Source organism: Dendrobates tinctorius, unplaced genomic scaffold (assembly GCF_039654945.1).
Source record: "Dendrobates tinctorius isolate UK_male_01 unplaced genomic scaffold, ASM3965494v1 ptg000009l, whole genome shotgun sequence".
NCBI lineage: Eukaryota > Metazoa > Chordata > Amphibia > Anura > Dendrobatidae > Dendrobates > Dendrobates tinctorius.
In genome coordinates, this window is record NW_027361677.1 from 26,594,286 (window position 1) to 26,621,907 (window position 27,622).

Sequence of the window (27,622 nt, forward strand, 5' to 3'; positions counted from 1 at the left end):
GCAATTTCACCGCACGTGGATTTTTTTTCCTCATTTTCCAGTACACTATATGATAAAATCAGTGGTGTCATTCAAAATTACAACTCACCCCGTTGGGCAACAAAGACCATTTTTTTTCCTGTCAGATGGTTGTGACAGGAACCATAAAGACTCAATCATAATAGTAAATCTTTGCTGTTTTTCTTTTAATTAACATTATACTTCAGCTTTTGTGAAAAATTAAGCTGTAAAGAAGATTATTATTTTTCCTTTGCCACCTTTGCATTTTTTGTTGCCTTCTGCTTCCTGTGTTGTCTTTTTCAACACATCAATAAAGTTTGCTGATTGACGAAGAAAAAAAAAAGAACAGGATGGCAAGAGGTGAGTGATGTGTATCATGTGTGGTCAGCTGCAGTCTCCATTTTGTCTAATCATTACCTGAAGTTTGTGAGGTAAATTTTTCCCCGGAAATGTTCAAAATGTGTCAAAATGTTAAAATTTGTTGTAAGGAAAGGTGGATGCATGTAAAGAAACCATATATATATATGTGTGTGTATGTTTTGTAATGATGGCTTATTGTTATCTGAACTTTGTGAGGTAAATTTTTCACTGGAAATGTTAAAAATGTATCAAAATGTTAAGATTTATTGTAAAGAAGGGTGAATACACGTATAGAAGCCATGTGTGTGTGTATATATATATATATATATAATATACTGTATCTATATAGTGATGGCAGCACAGTCGTTGCCATATATGAAGGTCTTGTGGCAAAAAATAACGTAATTTAACACATCAAAAAAAGTGTCATAAGAAAAGTAAAATGGTGCTTTTTCCGTGGTGATTTTTGCATTTTTGTTACATTCTTTTATATTTTTTAATGGCATGTTTTCAGTGGGGGTTTTTTTAAAACCACTCCATTGTTTGCTGTGGTTTTCCTGTTTTTTTTTTTTTTTTTTTAACCCCTTACCTACAATTGACGTAATATTCCGTCCATGTGACCATGGACCTAATTACCATGGACGGAATATTACGTCATCGCGATCAGCGGCGCCCACGTGGTGAGCGCCGCTGATCGCGGCCGAGTGTCAGCTAATTATCATAGCTGACACCCGGCACAATGTGTCAGGGGCGGTCACGGACCGCCCCCGACACGTTAACCCCTTGCACACCGCGATCAAACGCGATCGCGGTGTACCGGGGGTTAAAGGGAAGCATCGGCAGGGAGGGGGCTCCCTCCTTGCTTCCCTGAGCCCCCCACGGCAGCGCAATGTGCAGCGCTGCTGCGGGGGACTCCCTTCCTCCAGGCCCCCGAATCCAAGATGGCGACGGGGGCCTGAGGAAGCTGGCTTCCTCAGTGCCTGCAAAGCGCAGGCATGAGGAAGTCTGCAGCAGTGCCTGTGACAGATCGCTGATCTGTCACAGTGATCTGTGATGTGACAGATCAGCGATCTGTCACAGGACAGTGATGTCCCACCTGGGACAAGGTAATAAAGTAAAAAAAAAAAAAAAAAAAGTGTTAAAAATAATTTAAAAAAAATCGCTAAATAAATTAGTTAAAAAAAAAAAAAATATTCCCCAATAAATCCATTTTTTGAAAATAAAAAAAAAACAAAACAATAAAAGTACACATATTTGGTATCGCCGCGTCCGTAATGACCTGCCCTATAAAACTGTCCCATTAGTTAACCCCTTTAGCGAACCCCTTAAAAAATAAAAATAAAAAACGAAGCAAAAAATAATGATTTATTATCATACCACCGAACAAAAAGTGTAATAACGCGCGATCAAAAAGACGCATATAAATATCCATGGTACCGCTGAAAACGTCATCTTGTCCCGCAAAAAACGAGCCACCATACAGCATCATCCGCAAAAAAATAAAAAAGTTATAGCTCGCAGAATAAAGCGATACAAAAATAATTATTTTTTATATAAAATTGTTTTCATTGCAAAAAACCGACAAAACATAAAAAAACGACCTAAATGAGGTATCGCTGTAACCGTACTGACCCGAAGAATAAAAACGCGTTATCAATTTTACCGCACGCGGAACGGTGTAAACGCACCCCCCAAAAGAAATTCATGAAAAGCTGGTTTTGTTCATTCTGCATCCCAAAAATCGGAATAAAAAGCGATCAAAAAATGTCACGTGCCCGAAAATGGTACCAATAAAAACGACAACTCGTCCCGCAAAAAATAAGACCTCACATGACTCGGTGGGTCAAAATACGGAAAAATTATAGCTCACAATATGTGGTGATGCAAAAACTATTTTTACAATAAAAAGTGTCTTTTAGCGTGCGACAGCTGCCAAATATAAAAACCGCCATAAATAGTAAATCAAACCCCCCGTTATCACCCCCTTAGTTAGGGAAAAATAATAAAACTAAAAGAAAATGTATTTATTTCCATTTTCCCGCTAGGGTTAGGGTAGGGTTAGGGCTAGGGTTAGGGCTAGGGTTAGGGCTAGGGTTAGGGCTAGGGTTAAGGCTAGGGTTAAGGCTAGGGTTAGGGTTAGGGCTAGGGTTAGGGCTAGGGTTAGGGTTAGGGATAGGGTTAGGGCTAGGGCTCAGATTAGGGTTAGGGGTGTGTTGAGGTTAGGGTTGGAGTTATAATTGGGGGTTTCCACTGTTTGGGCACATCAGGTGCTCTCCAAAGGCAACATGGCGTCTGATCTCAATTCCAGCCAATTCTGCGTTGAAAAAGTCAAATGGTGCTCCTTCCCTTCCAAGCTCTGCCATGTGCCCAAACAGTGTTTTACCCCCACATGTAGGGTATCAGCCTACTCAGGACAAATTACAAAACAACTTTTGGGGTCCAATTTCTCCTGTTACCCTTAGGAAAATAAAAAATTGGGGGCAAAAATATAATTTTGCGGAAAAAAATGTTTTTTTTATTTTCACGCCCAGGCGTTATAAACTTCTGTGAAGCACTTGGGGGTTCAAAGTGCTCTCCACACATCTAGATAAGCTCCGTGGGGGGTCTAGTTTCCAAAATGGGGTCACTTGTGGGGAGTTTCAATAGTTTAGGTACATCAGGGGCTCTCCAAATGCACATGACACCCGCATACCAATCCATCAAAGTCTGCATTCCAAAACGTCACTACTTCCCTTCCGAGCCCCGACGTGTGCCCATACAGTAGTTTTCTCCCACATATGAGATATCAGCGTACTCAGGACAAATTGGACAACAACTTTTGGGGTCCAATTTCTCCTGTTACCCTTGGGAAAATAAAAAAAATGGGGACTAAAAGATGATGTTTGTTGAAAAAATACGATATTTTTATTTTCACGCCCGGTCGTTATAAACTTCTGTGAAGCACTGGGGGGTTCAAAGTGCTCACCACACATCTAGATAAGTTCATTAGGGGGTCTAGTTTCCAAAATGGGGTCACTTGTGGGGGGTTTCCACTGTTTAGGTACATCAGGGGCTCTCCAAACGCAACATGACACCCGCAGACCATTCCATCAAAGTCTGCATTCCAAAACGTCACTACTTCCCTTCCGAGCCCCGACGTGTGCCCATACAGTAGTTTTCTCCCACATATGAGGTATCAGCGTACTCAGGACAAATTGGACAACAACTTTTGGGGTCCAATTTCTCCTGTTACCCTTGGGAAAATAAAAAAATGGGGACTAAAAGATCATGTTTGTGGAAAAAATACGATTTTTTTATTTTCACGCCCGGTCGTTATAAACTTCTGTGAAGCACTGGGGGGTTCAAAGTGCTCACCACACATCTAGATAAGTTCATTAGGGGGTCTAGTTTCCAAAATGGGGTCACTTGTGGGGGGTTTCCACTGTTTAGGTACATCAGGGGCTCTCCAAACGCAACATGACACCCGCAGATCATTCCATCAAAGTCTGCATTCCAAAACGTCACTACTTCCCTTCCGAGCCCTGACGTGTGCCCATACAGTAGTTTTCTCCCACATATGAGGTATCAGCGTACTCAGCACAAATTGGACAACAACTTTTGGGGTCCAATTTCTCCTGTTACCCTTGGGAAAATAAAAAAATGGGGACTAAAAGATCATGTTTGTGGAAAAAATACGATTTTTTTATTTTCACGCCCGGACGTTATAAACTTCAGTGAAGCACTGGGGGGTTCAAAGTGCTCACCACACATCTAGATAAGTTCCTTGAGGGGTCTAGTTTCCAAAATGGTGTCATTTGTGGGGGGTTTCTACTGTTTTGGTACATCAGGGGCTTTCCTAATGCGACATGGTGTCCGATCTCAATTCCAGCCAAAAACGTCAAATGGCGCTGCTTCCCTTCCGAGCTCTGCCATACGCCCAAATAGTGGTTTACACCCACATGTGGGGTATCAGCGTACTCAGGATAAATTGCACAATATCTTTTAGGGTCCTGTTACTTTTGGAAAAATAAGAATTGAGGGTGAAAAGATCATTTTTGTGGAAAAAATATGATTTTTTAATTGTACTGCTGTACGTTATAAACTTCTGTGAAGCCCTTGGGGGTTCAAAGTTCTCACCACACATCTAGATAAGTTCCTTGGGGGGTCTAGATTCCAAAATGGTGTCATTTGTGGGGGGTTTCCACTGTTTTGGTACATCAGGGGTTTTCCAATCGCGACATGGTGTCCGATCTCAATTCTAGCCAAAAACGTCAAATGGCGCTGCTTCCCTTCCGAGCTCTGCTATGCGCCCAAATAGTCATTTACACCCACATATGGGGTATCAGCGTACTCAGGACAAATTGCACAATAACTTTTAGGGTCCTGTTACCCTTGGAAAAATAAAAATTGTGGGTGAAAAGATCATTTTTGTGGAAAAAATATGATTTTTTAATTGTACCGCTGTACGTTATAAACTTCTGTGAAGCCCTTGTGGGTTCAAAGTTCTCACCACATATCTAGATAAGTTCCTTGGGGGGTCTAGTTTCCAAAATGGGGTCACTTGGGGGGGTTTCCACTGTTTAGGTACATCAGGGGCTCGCCAAACGTGACATGGCGTCCGATCTGAATTCCAGCCAATTTTGCATTGAAAAAGTCAAACGGCGCTCCTTCCATTCTGAGCTCTGCCATGCGCCGAAACAGTGGTTCCCCCCCACATATCAGGTATCAGCGTAGTCAGGACAAATTGCACAATAACTTTTGCAGTCCAATTTCTCCTGTTACCCTTGGTAAAATAAAGAAAATTGAACCTGAAGTATTTTTTTTGTGAAAAAAAGTTAAATGTTCATTTTTTTTTTTAATATTCAAAAAATTCCTGTGACGCACCTAAAGGGTTAATAAACTTCTTGAATGTGGTTTTAAGCACCTTGAGGGGTGCAGTTTTTAGAATGGTGTCACTTTTGGGTATTTTCTATCATATAGACCCCTCAAAGTGGCTTCAAATGTGAAGTGGTCCCTAAAAATAAAATGGTGTTGCAAAAATGAGAAATCGCTGGTCAATTTTTAACCCTTATAACTTCCTAGCAAAAAAAAATTTTGGTTGCAAAATTGTGCTGATGTAAAGTAAACATGTGGGAAATGTTATGTATTAAGTTTTTTGTGTGCCGTATCGCTGTGATTTAAGGGCATAAAAATTCAAAGTTGGAAAATTGCGAAATTTTCAAAATTTTCGCCAAATTTCCGTTTTTTTCACAAATAAACGCAAGTTATTTGAATGCAATTTTACCACTAACATGAAGTACAATGTGTCACGAGAAAACAATGTCAGAATCACCAGGATCCATGAAAGCGTTCCAGAGTTATGACCTCATAAAGGTACAGTGGTCAGAATTGTAAAAATTGGCCCGGTAGTTAACGTGCAAACCACCCTTGGTAGTGAAGGGGTTAATCATACGGCCCATATAGGAAGTATAAAACAGTGTATTTGTAATTTTTATGGTGTTTTACTGCATTTCTTTTAAGAAACAACATATTAGACATGTTTTTAAAAATAAAAAATAAAATAATTCCCTTAGCATTATTTTCCGCATTTTATTTTTCTCTCCATACAACCATATATTAGCCGCAGGGCAAAGGAGAAATGTAAAACTTTGCACTTTTATGGTGTTTTCTTCATTTTTGTCGCATTTTTTTGGCAGTGCGATTTCTATTTATTTAGTGAATTTTATTTTAATTTTCACAAATCAGCGGTCATGTACATGCAGGGAATGATGTGGACTCAGTGCCGGAGTCTGCATCAAATGCAGGGGTACGACATTGGGCATACCTAGACGTTCAAGCTTGTGAAGGGGTTAACTCGCTTTTCTTTCTTGACCCATCGGTTCCACTGTTTTTTATCATTAAAATGGCGCACGCAATTCATAAACTTTGCGCTATCCCAAAAATGTCTTTTTTTTTCTGCCTTCAAGTGTTTTTTTAGTGACTTTTTTGGGTAAGTTCACACTAGGCTTTTTTTTTTTTTTTAGCCCTTTTTTTCTGCAGCAAATACTGATCTCTTGGCATTATAGAAGCTGCAGAAAAAAAAAGCATGTTTCTCGTTCGCCTTATTGGGGGACACAGAGACCTTGGGTGTATGCTGCTGCCACTAGGAGGCTGACACTATGCACAAAAAAAGGTTAGCTCCTCCTCCGCAGTGTACACCCCACCGACCGGCAGAGAATTCCTCAGTTTAGCTTAGTGTCAGTAGGAGGTGGACACGGGTCTTTTATTAGACCCATATCTACCTCGTCGTGCGTCGTTCCTTTTCAGGTTCTACGGAGGGATACAGAGTGAAAAGTCACATCTGTACTCCCACATGGAGTCTGCAAGTACGGCGTGTACTGCCACCCCGTATCCTTGCAGTTCTCCGCGGCAGGACCAGCCAGACGGACGCCGACACCAAGACGTGCCAGCGACTCCAGGGGTCCTTGTCGCCAGTCTCCCCCCCACTCGCCTACCAGAGCCTGTCGGTTGGATGAGACGCAAGACTTCTTCAGACAGGTAACGGATCGTGGATGGGTGAGTATTTCCCAACGGTCGCCTCTTCAATGGTCACAGGGGAACCCCGGTTGTAGGCGCTGCGGTCGCTCGCAGTCGCCACAAGGCTATAGGCAGCTCAATGTTGCTGGGCATCCCCCCCTTCCCTCCCCCCTTTCTGGGGACAGGGAGCACAGGGTTTCTTCCCATTGGGAGCGGCTTGCGACTGCGGCGTCCCACTTTTTCGGACCTCCGCGCCGACCCCCTGCTGACAGGCGGCCGCCGCAACTAATTTAGGCCCCGGCTTCAGTTCGGGCCTACCGCTGCGTCGCGGTCACGCCCCCGCCCCTTTCTTCTAAGCGGGCTTTTCTCCCGCTCTTCCCAGGCCCTCCCACCGCCTGTCCTTCACCTGCCCAGCCTGTTATTGGCTAGAGGGCGGTGAATTGTTAACCCTGCGTGGTGCTCCGCCCTTCCCTCCTCTCCTGAACGCGCGCTTTTTCTCAGGAAGGCGCCATTTTCCCAGCCTGTTAGCCGGGCACCAGCTCCTCACTGGATAGCATCTTCTCCAGTTGGTTTTTTTCAGGAGGTCTGTTGGCCGGATTTCGCTCTGACCTGCATCCACTGACAGGTCGCAGAGCATCGCTTCTAGGGACACCGGACCGTGAGTAGCTCTGCACTGCAGACTGACCCTTCTCCACCCTCTGTCCCCCAACCTTACGGCATTACCTCAGCTTTTCACTATGTCTAACTCTAAGTCTGATCGTACCCGCTCTACCGCCCCCCCCCTGCACTTTAGTCAAGTACTTTGCATGTTCTTCGTGCAATCGCAAACTTCCCTCAGGCCAGTCCACTCCCCTCTGCTTGGATTGTAGCAATCCAATTCAGCCTGACGCCGTCCAGGAGCCATCTGCGGCCCCAGGTGAGAGTGAGCCCCCCCATGCCTGGCTGGGCCTCCTCGCTATCTCAATCAGTGGCAGACCTCACCAGGGTGTCTTAGTACCTGGTGGCCGTTCTTGATAAGTTGCCCCTGGACTCTTCAGCAGGGCCAAGCAGGTCCCAAATTGTTCCATCTGAATCAGCCAGCGGTAGTCGCAAAAGACCCAGGCAAGATTCCCAGCCGGAATCCTCTCCTAGTCCCATCTCACCGCATAGCCCTTCTCACCAGCCTCCCTCTCGGGCCTCCTCTCCCGAGTCAGGGGAAGCGCTTTCGGACAGGTCATCTGAGGGGATTTTAGAGCTGGATTCAGACCAGGATGCAAGCATGAAGGTCACAGTGCAGGACCTCATTGCTGCGATCCATCATACCTTCGATATTGCTGACTCCCCTGCGAAATCCTCAGATCAGGAGGTTTCGTTCAGACGGGCAGAAACTCCCTCCAGGGTTTTTCCTTTCCATTCCGAGTTTGGGAAAATTTTTACCAAGGAAAGAGAGGATCCGACCAGACGCTTTCAAAGAGGAAAACGTCTCGGCATACTCTACCCATTTGCTAAGGAGCTCACGGACAACTGGTCGGCCTCTCCCTCGGTCGATCCGCCCGTGTCCAGGCTATCCAATAACACGGTTCTCCCGCTTTCAGGCGTGGCGTCCCTAAAGGATTCTAATGACAGGATTATAGAATCCCTGGCGAAGTCTGCCTTTGAAGCGGCTTCAGCGGCGGTGTGTCCAATCTTTGCTTCATCCTGGGCAGCAAAGGCCATAGCCACGTGGGCAGACGACCTTCGTCAGGGCATCTTAGATAAGGCGCAACCGGAGCATTTGGCCGATCTCGCCAATCAGATCTCCCATGCTGGGGACTATCTTCTCTCCGCTTCCTTGGATGCTGCATCCTGTGCAGTTCAGGCGTCAAGCAACGTTGTTGCAATTTGACGTACAATTTGGCTAAAGGCATGGCAAGCGGACTTGTCTTCTAAAAAGTCCCTCACTAACCTGCCTTTTCAGGGGGTGCGCCTCTTTGGGTCCCAATTGGACCAGATTATTAAGGACGCCACCGGAGGCACGAGTTCACTCCTCCCTCAGTCCAATCCTCGCAGACCCCCACTAAGGCGTCAGTTTCGACCCTTTCGGACTTTCCGCCGTTTCAATACGGCGGACAACTCCTCCAGCCAACAGAGACCGCAGGCTCGCCAGGAGAGAAAGAAAGTTTCCTTCAGACCCACTCCTTCCTGTCGACCCCACTCCTCCCAGGGCAGACCGTCTAGATCTGGACGGTCTACTTCAGCATGACTATCATCGGGCACGCGAGGGGCCTTTCCAATTGGGAGGTCGACTTCTTTCCTTCAGGGACGTTTGGCTGGCCGCCGTGGAGGACGCCTGGGTCAGGGAGGTCGTATCCTCAGGATACAAGATAGAGTTCGTCTCTCTCCCACGGGATCGTTTCTTCGAATCCCGGCCTCCAAAGGATCCAGCCTTGATCCCGGGGTTCTCTACGGCTATCGCCGCTCTCCTCAGTTCCGGGGTGATTGTGCCCGTTCCCGAATCGGAGCGCTTCACGGGGTTCTACTCGAACCTGTTTGTAGTGCCGAAAAAAGACGGCGCAGTTCGACCCATCTTGGATCTCAAGCTGCTCAACAAGAGGGTCCGCCTTCGCCACTTCCGCATGGAGTCGCTTCGCTCGGTCATCGCCTCCATGGAGGAGCAGGAATTCATGTGCTCAATAGACATCCAAGATGCCTATTTACATGTTCCAATTTGCTCCGGACATCAGAAGTTCCTGCGCTTTGCGATTCGACAGCACCACTACCAGTTTGTCGCACTGCCCTTCGGTCTTGCCACCGCTCCCAGAGTCTTCACGAAGATCATGGCTGCGTTGATGGCTTTGTTGAGAGTCAGAGGCCTCGTTCTTTTCCCGTACCTAGACGATATTCTGATCAAGGCTCCCTCATTCCAACAGGCTCACCAAAGTTTGTCAATCGTCCTGGACACTCTTTCCAATTTCAGGTGGATCGTCAACAGGAAAAAGTCCTGTCTGGTTCCTACCCAACGCCTGGTCTTTCTAGGTCTTCTGTTCGACACTCGTCGGTCAAGGGTCTTTCTCCCACAAGAAAAGATTCTCTCTCTGCAGCAGGAAGTACGATCGCTGCAGACCTCGCGATTCCCATCCCTCCGTACAGCCATGAGGGTCCTGGGAAAGATGGTGGCGGCGATAGAGGCAGTTCCCTTTGCCCAATTTCACGCCAGGCCTCTCCAGCAGGCCATTCTGTCGAAGTGGAACACGTCACCTCGGTCCCTGGATCGCCCTGTCCATCTTTCTTACCGGATCAAGCGGTCTCTCAACTGGTGGTTGTCATCACCTCTCATTCTATCGGGTCGATCCTTCCTTCCCATTCACTGGCAGATAGTAACCACAGATGCCAGTCTCCTCGGTTGGGGTGCTGTGTTCCGCAACCACACTGTTCAGGGTCGATGGTCGGATCGGGAATCAGCCCTGCCGATCAACGTTCTGGAGATTCGAGCGATCCATCTTGCTCTGGTCCACTGGGAAAGGCTCCTCAAGGGACTGCCGGTACGGATTCAGACAGACAACGCCACAGCGATGGCATATGTCAACCGCCAAGGGGGAACACGGAGTGTCTCAGCCCTGGCGGAGGTGTCCAAGATTCTTCGTTGGGTGGAGATTTCCGTTCCGACAATTTCCGCGGTTCACATTCCCGGCGTAGACAACTGGGCCGCCGATTTTCTCAGCCGCGAGGGTCTCGCGGCGGGAGAATGGTCCCTACATCCGGAAGTGTTTCATCTGCTCTGCCTTCGGTGGGGAACCCCGGATGTAGACCTCATGGCGTCTCGCCTCAACAGGAAAGTCCCACAATTCATGTCCAGGTCTCGGGACCCTCTGGCAGTGGGCGCCGACGCCCTGGCCGTTCCTTGGTCCCAGTTCGAACTTCCCTACCTGTTCCCTCCTCTGCCTCTTCTTCCCAAGCTGTTGAAGAAGATCAAGGCAGAAGGACTTCCGGTCATTCTCATCGCCCCGAATTGGCCCAGAAGGTCTTGGTTCGCGGACATTGTCAACCTTCTCGCGGACGCCCCCTGGAAGCTTCCAGACAGAACAGATCTGCTGTCTCAGGGTCCGATTTGCCACCCCAATTCTCGGCCGCTCAATTTAACGGCGTGGCTGTTGAGACCGAGGTTCTGAAACGAGCAGGATTTTCCGACCACGTAATTCAGACCATGATCCGAGCCAGAAAGCCATCATCTTCCAAGATTTACTACCGTACTTGGAAGGCCTATTTCACTTGGTGTGAGACCAATGACGTCGCGCCCATGTCCTTTTCGCTCCCTTCAGTCCTAGCGTTTCTTCAGGCAGGATTGGATGCGGGGCTTGCCCTCAGTTCCCTGAAGGGTCAAGTTTCGGCGCTGTCCATTCTGTTTCAGAAAACGTTGGCTTCCCGTCCTCAGGTTAAGACCTTTCTTCAGGGCGTGGCTCACACGGTCCCGCCGTACCGGGCGCCCGTGGATCCATGGGATCTTAATCTGGTTCTTGAGGTTCTGCAAGGTCCGCCCTTTGAACCCCTCAGGGATATTTCCCTTTCTCTCCTTTCTTGGAAGGTAGCCTTTCTGGTAGCCATCACCTCCGTCCGGCGCGTGTCGGAATTGGCAGCTCTTTCGTGCCGCTCTCCCTTTCTGGTTCTCCACCAGGATAAGGTAGTTCTGCGGCCTCCGCCCTCATTCCTTCCGAAGGTGGTGTCCTCGTTTCACCTCAACGAGGATATCGTGCTACCGTCCTTTTGTCCGAATCCAACTCATCCCCGAGAGCGGTCCTTGAACAAGCTGGACCTGGTTAGGGCGGTAAGAGTCTATCTGTCTAGGACGACTTACTTGCGAAAGACAGAGTCTCTTTTCATTATCCCTGATGGAGCGCGGAAAGGTCACCCGGCGTCAAAGGCCACCATTGCTCGCTGGATCAGATAGGCTATCCTGGAAGCCTACCGTGTTAAGCGTCGCGGAGCCCCTCCGGGTATCAGGGCCCACTCTACTCGGGCAGTGGGTGCCTCCTGGGCGGTGCGCCACAGAGCTTCCGCACTGCAGCTTTGCAAAGCTGCAACATGGTCATCGGTTCACACGTTTGTGAAATTCTACAGAGTCCACACCTACGCTTCGGCGGACGCCAGCCTAGGTAGACGGATTCTGCAGGCCGCGGTGGTGAGTCCGCTGGCCTGATGGAAGTTTGTTTCCCACCCCAGGGACTGCTTTGGGACGTCCCAAGGTCTCTGTGTCCCCCAATACGGCGAACGAGAAAACAGGATTTTTGGGTTGCTTACCATAAAATCTGTTTCTCGGAGCCTTCATTGGGGGACACAGCACCCTCCCATGTTTTACAGCTCCTGTTCTTACTTTGGTTGGTTACAGTTGAGTTGTTTATGTTGTCAACCTATTCTGTTACTTCTCCTACTGCTTTCTCACTAACTGAGGAATTCTCTGCCGGTCGGTGGGGTGTACACTGCGGAGGAGGAGCTAACCTTTTTTTGTGCATAGTGTCAGCCTCCTAGTGGCAGCAGCATACACCCAAGGTCTCTGTGTTCCCCAATGAAGGCTCAGAGAAACAGATTTTACGGTAAGCAACCCAAAAATCCTGTTTTTCCTTTTTTTTTTTTTTTTTGTGCGTTTTTGTTTTGGCATACTAGATTTTTCTCTTGTGCATGCTGATAAAGTTTTGTGTTGGGAAAAAAAAAGTCCTATTCTATAGAATCAGGTTTTGGCACAAAAAAGTGCAGCAAAAACCTGATACCTGAGTTTTTTTCACCACCCATTCAATTTAATGGGTGAAAAACGCCAAGAAAATGCTGAAAGAAGTGACATGCTCCAGTGTGTGTAAAAAAAAAAAAAAAAAAAAGCACAAAATCCTGATGCCAAAAAAACAAGCTGTGTGCATAAAATTTCTGAAATCTCATAGACTTTGCTGGTACTGTAAAACACAACTGGATATTCGCAATAAAAAAGCTGCAAAAACGCCTAGTATGAACTTAGCCTTAGAGTACAACTGTCTGGGCTAAAAAATGACCATAACATTTATAGAGTGAATGCCAAAACCTAAAAAATTATTGGAATGATAAAATAGCTTGGTATAAGGCTACGTTCCTATGATAAGCTTTTGGTGAGTTTTTGATATTGACAATTTTTTTTTTTTTTTTTGCACCATTTCTGCACCTATTAGGTCACTTACATTTTTTCATTGCAATTTTGACATGGTTTTTGTCTTTTTTTTATTTTTTTTTGGTCATGTTTTAAATATCTGCTTTGGTTTTTGATACTTCCTAATATTTGGCTTTGACAACACTTTATTGGTATAGTCATATGCGTCTCTGATATGTTTCCTCCTCGTAAACCCATGTGCAGATTTTCCAAATCTAATGCAAGTCTGTGGGTAAAATCTGCATTTTACACTCAGCGTACCCGCAAGAGAAATTAATAAAAAACGAATCTGAACTGAGAAAGTAAGTTAATGTGTATGCACAATGTAAGTGCATATTAACACATGACCATTAATCAGAGAAAACAAAAATCAAAAAACACAAATATCCTGAACTAAAAAGTAAGTACCTTTATGCATTATTTGCAGTTTATTTTTTACTTTTTAGTTAAGGATATTTGTGTTTTTTGCTTTTTGTTTCCGCAAGAGAAATTGCCAGGTTAATGATTTGAAACATGCGCCGCAGGTCAGTTTTACGCTGAGTAAGGATGTGTGCACACGCTGCGGATTGTCCTGTGGAATTTTCCGCACGGATTTGTCAAAATCCACAGGTCAAAATACCTACAGTTTATCTGCAGTTTCTCTGCGGTTTTCTGCCATGGAGCAGGTGCCAAACCGCAGTGGAATCCACACAAAGTTTTGAAACCGCAGCAAATCCGCACTGTCTCCACTGCAGTTTTCATTTTCCATTGAATATAATGGTACTGTACACCACAGCAGAAACCGCTGCGGATCCGCAGGACCAAAACCGCTGCGGATCCGCAGGACCAAAACCGCTGCGGATCCGCAGCAGAATCCGCAGCTTCTGCACACATCCTAAATAAGAAGGACAGTGGGCATGAGATCTCTATAAGGCTAAGTTCACACTGGGCATTTCTCTCTCACCCATGACAGCACCACGGAGAGAGGGGATCTGCCCATCTTGGACAGGAACCTACAGTTAAAAAGGGCGGTACCTCCCCTCCGCCTTCAGTTGGGCTCCTGTCTCTGACGGGTGACCTACAGAACCAGCAGCAGCAGCTTACCAAAGAGGAGATCCAGGGCCGTCCCGTCCGAGGATTGACAGCGGGGAGGCCCCTGTCACGGCGGGGTTGGTTCCTGAAGTCGCCACCACTGCAGCCGACGGGCTCGACAGGGTGGGTGGGGGGAGAGGACCGAGCCGCTGCTCCGGAAAGGAGGCTGGGGCTGGTGGGGACCCAGGGCATGCGCGGGCCGCGCTATGGTACAGAGGTGTATCAATATGGCGCAGCCCCGGAAATGAACAAACGATTTCCGGGTCCCCGCGGTTGGCGCAGGCGCACGGCGCACTCCCCGGACAAAGAGCGGTGCAGCCTGGGAGAGGAGGTGACGTCGCACGCCGGGAAATTCGAAAATGAAAGCGCTGAAAGTGCACCTGGCTGGAAGCGTCCCGGAAGTGGGGGACAGGGGAACAGCAGGAGCAGCAACCCAAGTAGGAGCCAGGCAGCAGCGACACCACTATCTCCGGCAAAAAAGAGCAGACAGGCGTGGTGACCAGTCTAGTAGCCACTCCACGCAGCGCAGCAGATCGGCTGCAAGGAGCAGTCACCATCCTTGGATCAGCCCGTACGGGACCTGAATCCACCTCCCGAACTGGTACCTGCAACCGCACATACCTGGTGAGTGACCTTCGAGAATGTTCACCATTGTAACATACATCTTTTCCCTTATCAGGGAAATAAGAAGGGGGAAAACAAAGAACGAGATATGCCCCACTGGTAGCAGAGCCCTACCAATCTCATGAGGTTCTTCGCTCCGTGAATCCCACGGACTGAAGAGCTGTAATCAGTTCAGAGGATCAGAGTACCCCCCTTTTCATCCCTGACATGGGGGGGAAAGTTAAAGGGAGGGACGCCATAGCGGGTTCCCAGTCACATGTCTCGACGTCAGAGGAGATTACCTCACATACCTCGGACACCGGCTCATCATCCTCAGACGAGCAAACGGGAGGCCATTGTTGTTTTCCCCTAGAGGAGGTAGACAATGCTGGTAAAGGCAGTAAGATCTACCATGGGGGTGGCAGACCCTCGCCCTGATAGGCCAGTCCAGGACATAATGTTGGGGGACTGGGCCAAAACAAACGCAGGGTGTTCCTGCTAAACGAGAATGTACAGGGAAAAAAAAAGGGAAAAGCCGGATAGGCAGTCTCTTCCCTTAAGAGGAAATATCCCTTTGACGAAGGGGCGTCCACATCTTCGGACAAGGCCTCGAAATCCAAAGTAGCTGTCGCCAAGGCCTCAAAAAAAAGAGAAGTTTGCACTCCCCTTTGAGGACAGGGGTACTCTGAATCACCGATACCTTCCTCAAGGGTGCTTGGGAAGCAATAGGCCAGCTATAGCGGCAACATGTACCTCCAGAGCCTTATGGTATGGGTGGATCAACTAGATAAATAGTTGAGGGAAGGTACACCCAGGGGAAAAGATTCGGGAATCTATTCCAAGAATAAGGGGAGCAGGCGGCCTTCCGGCGGAGTTATCAGCCGACTCAGTAAGATTATCATCCAAAGCGGCAGCCCTGTCAAAACGCAGCCCGAAGAAAGTTGTGGCTCAAATGTTGGCCAGGGATTTACAAGCTTAAATGAAGCTATGCTCGATCCCCTGCGAAACGAAGTTCCTATTCAGGGAGACGTTGGATCACATCCTCCAAAGGCAGGGGATAAAATGAAGGGATGCCCAAACCTGGGGCCTATAGCTTTTAAAAGGTCCTTTCATAACAAAGTTCTTCCAGAGGAGGTCACCGAGGGAACAGGAATGGGATGGCAACTTATCCCGAGACAAGAAACCTTCTGACAGTTTGTGGAAGGAAATCTCGGACAGCCCTTGGTTATTAATTCTGATCGCCTTGGGCCTAAGGATAGACTTTCTCTCTCCCACCTCAAAAAATATGTAGTAACTCCACTAAGATCCTCTATACGAGAATAAAAGCACTCGAAAACGAGGTCCTAAGCTTAGTAAAGAAAGGAGTCCTCCATGAGGTTTCCCTGCAGGAGAGGGGCAGAGGCTTTTATTCCCCTCTTTTTCTGGTGACCAAACCGGACGGCACCTTCCGGATAATTATAAATTTGAAAAGTCTAAACGTTTATGTCAAAAAAAAAAAATTCAAAATGGAGTCAATCTAATTAACCACCAAAATCCTGTTCCCACACTGCTTCAGGACAGTATTAGATCTCAGCGATGCGTACTATCACGTCTCCATCCATGAAGACTCCAGAAAATACCTCAGACTGGCAGTCGCTATAGAGGGCGAGATAAAATGGGTCCAGTACGGGACCTTGCCGTTCGGAATATCAATAGCTCCACGAGTATTCACAAAACTAGTAGCAGAAATGATGGCCCGCCTAAGGGAGCAGGACAAATTATAATCCCATATTGGACGACTTTTAATAGCGGCGCGCCCCTAAAATGCAAGGAACAGAGTGACAGAGTGATGAACACTCTACAGAACCTCGGCTAGCTTCTGAACCTGAGAGAATTGAGGTTGGAGCCAACACGTTCGGGAGTTCCTAGGACTAACACTGGACTCAAACACCCAAGAGCAATACCTCCCGGACCGCAAAAAAGAGAGCATCGCTCAAATGGTAGCAAGAGCGATTCAGAACCCTTCCATGACACTAAGAAAAGCAATGTCATTACTAGGGTCTCTCTCTGCCTGCCTACGAGCGGTCCAATGGGCACAGCTACATACGAGACCTCTCCAATGGGATGTATTAGCCAGCCAGTTGGCATTACAAGGTCACTTAGGGGGCCGCATTACCCATGATTTTAAAACTATTCATTTCCTAGCCTGGCGTGGAAACAAAGACAACCTATCCAAAGGGATTCCTTGGGTAAAAAAAAATAAAAAATCACACATATAATTACCCCGGATGCCAGTCCCACAGGATGGGAAGCATACATGAACAGCAGGGTGGCCCAGAGGGAAGGGTGAGGCCAGGAATTAGAAGCCTCCTCGAACCAAAAGGAACTCGGGCAGTAGGCTACGCCTTAACACACTTCCTACCCGTGCTGTGAGGTCATCATGTCCGCATATTTTCGGACAATCAGGTGACGGTGGCTTATATAAATCATCAGGGAGGAACCAGGTCCCGAGCCCTAATGAACACGTCTTCCAAAATCCTCACCCTATCCGAGTATCTCTCTCGGCACTGCACATACGGGGAACAGAGAACTGGAGAGCAGATCTTCTGAGTCGCACCATATTACGCCAGGGAGAATGGGTCCTAAAAAAGTCCTTTTTTCTGCAGATTGTAGAAATGTGGGGAACCCCAGACATAGATCTGTATGCCAACTACAAAAACAAAAAAGTGAAACCTTTTTTCGTTCCCTAGACCCCAGGGGGAATCCTCGGGCCCTGGACGCTCTTATGCTCCCGTGGACACAGAGCCTAATGTATGCCTTTCCCCCGATCATTCTCATTCCGGCAGTCATAAGGAAAGTAAGAGAGGATGGAGTGAGAATGATACTAATGGCTCCCTTCTGGCCAAAAAGAACTTGGTTCTCCTGGCCGAGAATGCTCTCAATAACCGACCCTTGGGTCCTACGAGACCAGCGTTACACTCTCGAGCAGTGAACCTCCATTTAACACATGGAATTTGAAAGGGCACTGCTGAGGGAAAGGGGTTTCTCTGAAAGCCTAGTTTCTACACTACAAAAGAGTAGGAAACCGGTCACGACAAGAGCCTATTGGAGAACTTGAAGGAAGTTTCTGTCCACCTCCAGGGTCCAGGATGGAGTCCAGATTGACAAAATTCTTGAATTTCTGCAGAGGGGCTTAGAGCAGGGACTGGTGGTTAACACACTGAAAGTTTATATAGCGGCCTTAGGTGCCTTTTATAACCAGGATGTGGCAGGCAATTCCCTGGGTAGCACGGTTTATCAGGGCCGCAACCAGGTCTAGGCCAATAGTTAGCCTGAAATTACCATCATGGGACCCGAATCTCGTAATATCTGCACTAACAGGTCCCCCATTTGAACCTATCCAGTCAGCTCCCCTTAATATCTTATCATTAAAACTGTGCTTCTAGCGGCGCTAGCATCGTCTCACAGGGTAAGCGATATTCAGGCTCTATCAACAGCGCCACCGTTGACCAAAATTCTAGAAGATAGTCATCTTGAAGCCTGACCCGGCATATCTACCTATAGTGGCATCACATTTTTCATAGGTCCCAAGAGGTAGTCCTTCCTTCCTTCTACCCAAATCCCAGGAATAGGGGAGAAGAGAGATTTCACACCCTAGATGTGAAGAGGTGCCTAGTTCAGTATTTAGAGGCCACCAAAGGATGTAGGAAGGAAGGCTCTCTCTCTCTCTCTTTGTGTGTTTCCAGGGACCTCGGAGGGGACTCAAAGCATCTAAGAGTACCCTGGCAAGATGGATAAGGGATGCGATTGGCATATACATCCAGTGGGAATACCATTCCGGAGGGGTTGAGAGCTCATCCCACAGGAGCAGTAGCGACCTCGGGGACTGAAAGATCCGAGGTACCTATAGAACAGATCTGTAAAGTGGCCACCCGGCCAACACCTTCTACCACTTTTCAGACACTATCATTTAGAGCTAGCCTCTATGTCTGACGTGACCTTCGGGAGAAGGGTCCTTCAGGCGGTGGTCCCTCCCTAAGCTACCAATCTCTGTAATTCTCTCCGTGGTGCTGTCATGGGTGAGAGAGAATAGCTTAGTTACTCACCGATAACGGTGTTTCTCGGAACCCATGACAGCACCTGCTTATTCCCCCCCTTCACGAGTGTGGTGAGCACGTTTTACTGTCCGTGGAGTGTTTCTGGGTCGCCCTCCCAGGGCTGTGGGGTACTCGGTACCGGGCCGGTGTCAGGGGGATGTGTCACAGCAGCGGTGACCCGGTCCGTGGCCCTGGGCGCCCAAGCAATGGGGAGATGTAGTTAATGGTAGGATAGTTCGTGACGCCACCCGTGGTGTTTGGCAAATATGGTGTTAGGCCAACGCTGCATACAGATCCGCTGGGACTGATGGTATGTGCAGCTTAGATGGTAAAGCTCCCCACAGGTGGAGCTGTAGTCCCAGGGCAGTGTAGATGTAGCTTGCACGGGGATATAGCAGTGCCGAAAGCGTAGGGAACAGACAAGACACAGCGGTTGTAGTTTCTGTACCTTTACTGAGTATATGCAGTCCAGAGTCCTGATTACAGATGGTATTGGAGCAGGTTAGCCTGGAAGCAGATCAGGATTCTCTCTCAGCAGAAGGGCTGTGCAGTCTCCTTCCTAGCGCTTTGTAGTGTGAAGCACTCCAGTACTTAGTTACTCTGAAATGTCTCTCTTCAGATGTTCCTAGAACTTTACTTGTATGACAGACAGCTGTAGCCTCTCTCGGGGGACTTGTTATGAATGGGTCACCGAGGAGGAAAAAAGCAAAACACGCTAAGTCTCAGAAAACCAGAGAGGTTGGTAACTATGCAGACTGCAGAGCCCTGATCTTAACACACAACTAGAAGCAGTTGTGGAGCGTGCCTACGGTGGTCCTGGACGCCTCGTTACAACCGGAGAGCTAAATAAGCCTAAAGTAAGAAAAGAGGAAAACTAACTCCCCAGAGCAGACCCCAAACGAAAAACAGCCCCCCACATGTATTGACGGTAAAGCAAGATTAAAACACAAACAAAGGCAGAAAAATAGGCTGAGCAAACGATGGGGCCAAACTAACTTGAAAGGACAGGAAAGGAAAGATACTGTCTGCAATCTGCCAAAAAACCCTACCAAAAATAATGTCCAACGCTTCTGATAACAAAATTAACCCTGAAGTCACTAGACTTCTCCCACTATATCAGCACTCTGGAATATTCTGAGACAGAGCAAAAAGAGGCCAATCTAATAAAGGACAAAAAGGCAAATTGGCAAATACAGATAAATAAGAGTGGAAATTCAGCACAGCCCAGCCGGGCTGGCCGACCACACAAAAACTGAGTTGACCAACAAGAGCAAGTGTGAACATTAGCAAAAAACAAACTTAACTTGAGATGACTGGAGCAGAGCTGAAGTCCAGGACCTGAGAAGCAGACTGAATCACCAGCAACAGGATAGGGCGTTGGCTGTCTTATATCCAGTCTGATACTCTGGAGATCCAATCACTATCCTCCTCGTCAGGTGGCAGACCATTACCAATTAAACTAACCTCACTACCTCCTGTCACTACCAGAGGGAGAACGGAAGGAGAACTCCCAGCTGGTGGAGCAGAAAATGAGCTCATAACAGGGACTCCTCTCCTGAGTCCTGGCTCACTAGTCAATTGCTGTTGTGTCCCAAGTCTTTGCTGGGAGCAGGGCATTTACAGCCTCCTACTCCTCTGGTATCTGTGGTAGGACCGTCAGTATCCGTACCACCGTGGAGACCAGGCTCCAGTTCTGTGCGCTCTCAAGCTGAGGGAGCTCGCCTTCTGCAGCTCAACCTCTCAGCTTCGCACTTCCCGTCTGCACACTTCACCCTCCGCAGACTATCTGATCCTTCTTCCTCCTGGCCCTCAGAGGACACTCCTCTCCAGAATCCTGGTTCAGAGTTCCCCCTGCTGGCCCGGAGTGGAACCTTGTTGCATGCATTAGGTTAACTGCTGGAGAGACCCATCACTGCTTCCAAGCCTGACATTACCCTCCCCTGGAGGAAGGCAAAGCCAGTGTGGCGACCATACCCCTGGGGGCGCCACATTTCCGTTTAGGCACGGTGCTTCTTGATAATAAGCAATATTATAATGTTGTGTATATTCTTATGTTTAACTAATCTGGAGACCCTCTGATGCTCTGTAACCAACTGAAGGCGGAGGGGAGGTACCGCCCTTTTTATCTGTAGGTTCCTGTCCAGGATGGGCAGATCCCCTCTCTCCGTGGTGCTGTCATGGGTTCCGAGAAACACCGTTATCGGTGAGTAAGCTATTTTGCTGCATTTTTTTAAGCTAATTTTCAGCTGCATTTGATAGTACCAGCTATGTCTGAGATTTTAGAAATCTCATGTACACAGCTTGTTTTTTTTTGTGTGCTTTGCTTGTTTTTTGGACATAGAACATGTCACTTCTTTCAGCGTGTTTCACCTATTGAATTGAAAAAAAAACGAAGCAAAATAAACTGCAAAACCTGCGTTTTTGCCACAGCTTCTTTCCTGCCAAGCACTCAGGTTTTGCTACAGAAAAAAAAATGCATCAAAAATGCCCAGTGTGATCCTATCCTTAATCCCTTCCACTTCATGCTGAAACTGTAAAGCGCTACGGTTTTTTACATAGTCAAAATATGCAGCATCAAAAACTCACCAAAAACTCAATGTGGGCTTGTGGTCTTAAGGTCATTTTGCCCCCCTCCCAAAAAAAAAACCAAGGAAAAAGATCAGAAAATCATATGAAACTCAAAATGGTGGTGATGAAACTACAGCTTATACCACAAAAAACAACCTCTCGCACAACTGTATCGACCTAAGGCTAGAAAGAGAGATTGAAAGCAAAGAAGGGCCCACTGGGACTCTGTCACCCAAGTGCCTGCATAAACCTCTAGTCGGTCTTGGTGCCTAATATTGAGCCCATATGTTCCAATGGCATATTTGTGGTCACTGTAGACTTAAGCCCTAAGCCTGGACAACCCAAGGAAAACAGAATGATAGAAAAACCTGTAGTTGCTGTTTTTTTAAGGAGAATTTCATTTTCTTTCAGATTCATTGCCAAAACATTGACAAATCAATGTATATAAGCAATAATGAAGCAATCATTTCCGGATTTACAGCATGAAACCTTTAGCACAATGCACAACAGCAGCAGCCTCCTGCCTTCCTCGCTAATTTTGGAGACTGTTAAATAAAATTCCTGGACAGAATGGTCCTTGATGCAAATTGGTGGAGACAGCACATAATAACATGGCTTGGTGTTTTCCAGGCATAATAGTGAAGGCACCAACAATACAAACCAGAACGAGACCCGGGGGCTTCAGTGTTCAGGTCTCTGCAAATCACAAAATCAAGTTGAATGACCCTCAAGGCGCTTCTTCCAGGTAAAAAAAATAAAAGTTTTGCTTTAAACAAGAATACACCAGAGGGCAGTGTTTTACAAAAATTGACATGCTTAGTGTATCTTTAGTAAGGTTTGCACAACCACATTGTATTATCATTTATGTTTATAGAAAATTACATTAATATGCATGTGAGTTAATATTCTGTAACATGATTCCATGCACAGTTATACTAGTCCCAAACCCTACACGTCTGAAAACCCCACATGTATTCCTTCTTTTCTTTAATGGGTCCAGACTCTCTCTTTGGAAGGCAATGCATGTGCAAACATGCCTTGCAACATTTTGATATTGCAAATACAGTTAGGTCCATATATATTTGGACAGAGACAACATTTTTCTAATTTTGGTTCTAGACATTACCACAATGAATTTTAATCAAAACAATTCAGATGCAGTTGAGGTTCAGACTTTCAGCTTTCATTTGAGGGTATCCACATTAAAATTGGATGAAGGGTTTAGGAGTTTCAGCTCCTTAACATGTGCCACCCTGTTTTTAAAGGAACCAAAAGTAATTGGACATTTGACTCCAAGGCTATTTCATGGACAAGTGTTGGCAATCCCTTCATTATGTCATTCTCAATTAAGCAGATAAAAGGCCTGGAGTTGATTTGAGGTGTGGTGCTTGCATTTGGAAGGTTTTGCTGTGAAGGAAGCAAGCGGTCAAAGGAGCTCTCCATGCAGGTGAAACAAGCCATCCTTAAGCTGCAAAAACAGAAAAAAACCCTCAGAGAAATTGCTACAACATTAGGAGTGGCAAAATGTACAGTTTGGTACATTGTGAGAAAGAAAGAAAGCATCGGTGAACTCATCAATGCAAAAACACCTGGGCGCCCACGGAAGACAACAGTGGTGGATGATCGCAGAATAATCTCCATGGTGAAGAGAAACCCCTTCACAACAGCCAACCAAGTGAACAACACTCTCCAGGAGGTAGACGTATCAATATCCAAATCTACCATAAAGAGATGACTGCATGAAAGTAAATACAGAGGGTTCACTGCACGGTGCAAGCCACTCAAAAGCATCAAGAATCAAAAGGCTAGACTGGACTTTGCTAAAAAAAAAGCTCATGATCCAAAGCATACCACATCATCTGTAAAACACAGCAGAGGCAGTGTGATGGCCTGGGCATGCATGGCTGCCAGTGGCACTGGGTCACTAGTGTTTATTGATGATGTGACTCAGGACAGAAGCAGCCGAATGAATTCTGAGGTATTCAGAGCCATACTGTGTGCTCAGATCCAGCCAAATGCAGCCAAACTGATTGGTCGTCGTTTCATACTACAAATGGACAATGACCCAAAACATAAAGCCAAAGCAACCCAGGAGTTTATTAAAGCAAAGAAGTGGAATATTCTTGAATGGCCAAGTCAGTCACCTGATCTCAACCCAATTGAGCATGCATTTTACTTGTTAAAGACTAAACTTCAGACAGAAAGGCCCACAAACAAACAGCAACTGAAAACCACCGCAGTGAAGGCCTGGCAGAGCATCAAAATGGAGGAAACACAGCATCTGGCGATGTCCATGAGTTCAACACTTCAGGCAGTCATTGCCAACAAAGGGTTTTCAACCAAGAACTAGAAATGAACATTTTATTTACAATTATTTAATCTGTCCAATTACTTTTCGTCCCTTTAAAAACAGGGTGGCACATGTTAAGGAGCTGAAACTCCTAAACCCTTCATCCAATTTTAATGTGGATACCCTCAAATGAAAGCTGAAAGTCTGAACTTCAACTGCTTCTGAATTGTTTTCTTAAAAATTCATTGTGGTAGTGTCTAGAACCAAAATTAGAAAAATGTTGTCTCTGTCCAAATATATATGGACCTAACTGTAAAATACAAAACAACGAAACCAAATTTTTGAAAAAAAAAAAAAAATTAAATGCAAAGTTAGCTATGAATGCTCTGAATACGGCATACCTGCAAAACATGACTGTGCTGGCCACAGATGCCTCATAAGAGTTATTCGGCCACTGTGACTGCCAGAGTCAAAGTTAGGGTACATACTCATTTGCGAGAAATACGGACGAGTGCAATCCGATAAAAAATCAGATTGCCCTCTGACCACTGTTATTCAATGGGTTACATTTCAGCTGCGATTATTTTAGTTATTTTTTTTTTTTTCTCAGCTGAAATTGGACTGAGAAAAAAAACACAGCATGCTGCGATTTGCTGCGTATATCGGACGAGACTCGCCAATGCAAGTCAATGGATGCGAGAAAAAATTGCACCATGCGAATGCTGTTCGATTTTTACGCACCGGAGTCCTATGAAAAGCCAGCAATTCATGTGCGGCTACAGTAAAATCGCACTGACAGGTTAGAAAAGAAAACACAGACTATATATATATATATATATATATATATATATATATATATATATATATATATATATATATATATATATATATATATATATATATATATATATAATATACACAGTTGTGGCCAAAATTATTGACACCCCTGCAATTCTGCCAGATAATACTCAGTTTCTTCCTGAAAATGACTGCAAACACAAATTCTTTGGTATTATTATCTTCATTTAATTCGTCTTAAATGAAAAAACACAAAAGAGAATGTAGCAAAAAGCAAAACATTGATCATTTCACACAAAACTCCAAAAATGGGCCAGACAAAAGTATTGGCACCTTTAGCCAAAATAACTGCGACCAACCGCTTCCGGTAACCATCAATGAGTTTCTTACAATGCTCTGCTGGAATTTTAGACCATTCTTCTTTGGCAAACTGCTCCAGGTCCCTGATATTTGAAGGGTGCCTTCTCCAAACTGCCATTTTTAGATCTCTCCACAGGTGTTCTATGGGATTCAGGTCTGGACTCATTGCTGGCCACCTTAGAAGTCTCCAGTGCTTTCTCTCAAACCATTTTCTAGTGCTTTTTGAAGTGTGTTTTGGGTCATTGTCCTGCTGGAAGACCCATGTCCTCTGAGGGAGACCCAGCTTTCTCACACTGGGCCCTACATTATGCTGCAAAATTTGTTGGTAGTCTTCAGACTTCATAATGCCATGCACACGGTCAAGCAGTCCAGTGCCAGAGGCAGCAAAGCAACCCCAAAACATCAGGGAACCTCAGCCATGTTTGACTGTAGGGACCGTGTTCTTTTCTTTGAAAGCCTCTTTTTTCTCCTGTAAACTCTATGTTGATGCCTTTGCCCAAAAAGCTCTACTTTTGTCTCATCTGACCAGAGAACATTCTTCCAAAACGTTTTAGGCTTTTTCAGGTAAGTTTTGGCAAACTCCAGCCTGGCTTTTTTATGTCTCGGGGTAAGAAGTGGGGTCTTCTTGGGTCTCCTACCATACAGTCCCTTTTCATTCAGACGCCGACGGATAGTACGGGTTGACACTGTTGTACCCTCGGACTGCAGGGCAGCTTGAACTTGTTTGGATGTTAGTCGAGGTTCTTTATCCAACATCCGCACAATCTTGCGTTGAAATCTCTTGTCAATTTTTGTTTTCCGTCCACATCTAGGGAGGTTAGCCACAGTGCCATGTGCTTTAAACATCTTGATGACACTGCGCACGATAGACACAGGAACATTCAGGTCTTTGGAGATGGACTTGAAGCCTTGAGATTGCTCATGCTTCCTCACAATTTGGTTTCTCAAGTCCGCAGACAGTTCTTTGGTCTTCTTTCTTTTCTGTAGCTTTGTTCAGTGGCGTAACTACAAAGTTATGGGCCCCGGTGCAAACTTTCAAATGGGGGGGGGGGCCCCATGCCAAAATACATGCACATCTCCGCTCTGCACACCTCGTACACGCGCGGCTCCGTACACCTCGTAGACGCGTGGCTCTGTTACATCTATACTGTAAACCCCTCCTGACACCACCCATAAACTTACCCTCTCCCAGCACCATGACAACCAGCACAGCAGAGTCCTGTATACACGGAGGCTCCTGATCATGTGACCCCTGACTCCTCCCCTCCTGTGACCTCATCACAGGTCCTGTGATCGCAGAACAGCCATCGTGCGTGCCTTCTCCCTGCACTCTGTTGTCACGGGGCTCCATGTGACAGGTCACTGAGGTGTCGGCTTTGAGTGATGGCAGCAGGTCTCATCCTCCATCACGTGAGACACTGGGGGGTGGAGTGCACAGCTCAGGGGGAGGAATAACCGAGTCCATGCTGGAGGAGGGGGCGCAGGACGTGATGGAAGCCCAGGTCCCACATGAAGCCGGTTGCTTCTTTGCTGGACTGAGCGGACCCCTAACCACTCCGGGGCCCCATCGCAGCTGCAACCTCTGAGACCTCAGTAGTTACGCCCCTGGCTTTGTTGTCACCAATGTCTGCTGCTTGACCTTGTTGTAATGGACTGTCGTCTTAGAAATTTTAAGGATGGAGGCAACATGACGTCCACTGTATCCCTCTGCTAGTAAAGCCAGAATTGAGCCCTTCTTTTCCCCACTCAAAACTTTTCTTTTTAACTCCTTTGGCATGGTTAAAAGTTATTTTTCATTCCTATTACTTCTGGGGCATTACTAGCACTTGTTTTGCCATCCAGCTTGTCCTATTGCAAGAGGATTGTGAACACCATAGTGGGTTTTTTTTTTTATACTTTCCTTCGTTAAATAAGATTTGGTTCAGGCGATCACTTAATCAGAAGCACATTAAGTAGAATGAGGTGTACTCTGGTTGTAATTCAACTGACACTGGAATGGAATGGCTGTCAGACATGTAGAGAAGCTGATTTTTATAAAACTGTGCAGTGGTCTCTTAATTTTTGCCAGAGCACCTTTGGGAGCATTTCTCAATTAATTAAATGCAGTTATTTTTGGCATTTTCTTAAATTTTGTGTTGCTTTGCCTCTGCAGCCTCTATGTATCACAGTACATTGCAAAGTACCTAATGAGTTACCTGAGAATCCATCAGTTAACACGTTCTCAAGTCTAATAAGCTGATTTATGATCATATGAAACTTTAAAGGGGTTGTCCACTACTCAGATGCTCCCTTCTCAATCACTATGTTCCCCCTTGTAAAATAATGACCTCTATATTCACCTCTGGTGCCGATGCAGTTCCAAATGTGTCGGTACTGTCTCTCCCGGGGCTCGTGTGAAATTATATCACGCGGTCACTGTGGCCAATCATTCCTGGCTTCACTCTCTCCTCCTTCAGATATAACTGACAACCCAAGGAAATGAGAGATGCTACTGCTCTCTCATGTTCTCCGGATGTGAGATTTGTCCAATGGAGGGGAGAGTGATTGTCACGCAAGCCCAAGGAAAGCCAGTGCCGACACTGCTGGAACAGCGCCTGTGAGCATAAGGCTAGAGCCACACCAGCCTCTCATCCAAGTGAATCTGGCCGATTATAGTAATCACACTCTGAAAATGAAAGTTGGGCCGCACTCATCCAAGTGCAGTCCGATGCTTTTTTTCACACACTCATTGTCTTGCATGGCCGAGTGCAATCCGATATTCTGATCCAAGCTGGGCATGCTATGATTGTTTCTTCGGACATGTGCATGGCCCCATAGAATAACATTGGTTCAAGTGTGATCTGATGTGCAACCAAAATTATGGTCACGTGCACGAGC

The 27,622-nt window shown here is 46.4% G+C and overlaps 1 long non-coding RNA gene across 1 annotated transcript in view; it reads left to right on the forward strand.

Moving 5' to 3' along the window:
• Positions 1-310: 310 nt before the first annotated feature.
• The window catches only part of LOC141095472 (uncharacterized), a 259,839-nt gene continuing 232,527 nt past the window's right edge, over positions 311-27,622 (forward strand). The window contains exons 1-2 of the long non-coding RNA XR_012233397.1: positions 311-360; positions 21,709-22,042. This is a non-coding gene — a long non-coding RNA (uncharacterized lncRNA). The remainder of the gene's footprint in view (positions 361-21,708; positions 22,043-27,622) is intronic.